Genomic DNA, 1,089 nt, shown 5'->3' with positions numbered 1-1,089 from the left:
AGGATATTGTTCATTTAAACAAAAGGTGAGCAGTATTGAATAAGGATGTAAATCTGATAAATTATTAAGAGTGTTAATTAACAACAACTAACAGGGTGGGCTTCTTATCAGCCTTTGGAAATCATTAAATGAAAAAAACGTTTTGAAACAATCTGCACATTTCGCGAGTTGCCAATGCAGGAAAGGTTATTATCAGTCTAGTTCTAAGGTTTTATTATGCTAAGAAAATCATAGCAATTCAACTCAAACAAAACTGGAACAGATTTCAGGGACATTAGGACAGAAGCGTGTTTACGAGCTTTAGACAAGACCCATCCCAGCCAAGAAGGATCATGAAAATAGTCTTCGTGTACCCTGAGGAAAAAACATCAAATATAACATATTGTTAGAGAACTTACCGGTCTCAAAAAGTACGGTCAGCTAGTTGAAATGCTTGCTTTGAAACTTTCAGAGGTACTTTGTTGCAAGGCATCTACATTAATAAAAGCTTGGTTTTAAATCCATTTTACGCGGTTTGATTTTGTCAACAATATTGCTCAAAAAAGCAAAAGGGGACACAAACGGACTGATCAAACCCAACCAGCTCTAAGGGCATACAACACCAGATATTCCGGCTGGAGAGCCAGAGGAAGACCAAGACGACACTGGAGCGAATCTGTGGCAGACACCCTTAGAGCTCACGGGAAGTCCCTCTTACAGGCCACCCGCCTTGCTGCAGTCAGACGCCAGTGTCTCCCGGCGACACCCACCGGTACAATCGGAAGAAAAAATGTAAAAGTAAAGTAAGTACTTTTGTCAACCGTACAAAGTGTGGCATGTTAAAGTTTAAAAGGCCCTCTTTTAACACACATGAAGTTAGATCATGATTCCATGGAATCACCACCGCGTTCCATGGTTTCGTGATTGGTCTGTGACCCCATTGTCTGTGACCCCATTCTCAAGCCTTATTGGCTGCTGCTTTTAGGTGGATGACAAGGCTGAGTATCGTTGAACAAGATTTGTTACCCGATATCGAACGGAGCTGCAGTGCGAAGGCAAGTAATGGAGCGTCCGCGCTTTGTGTGTGTGTGTATGTGTGTGTGTGTGTTT

Source organism: Aplysia californica, unplaced genomic scaffold (genome assembly GCF_000002075.1).
Source record: "Aplysia californica isolate F4 #8 unplaced genomic scaffold, AplCal3.0 scaffold00249, whole genome shotgun sequence".
NCBI lineage: Eukaryota > Metazoa > Mollusca > Gastropoda > Aplysiida > Aplysiidae > Aplysia > Aplysia californica.
This window is presented reverse-complemented; position numbering follows the sequence as displayed.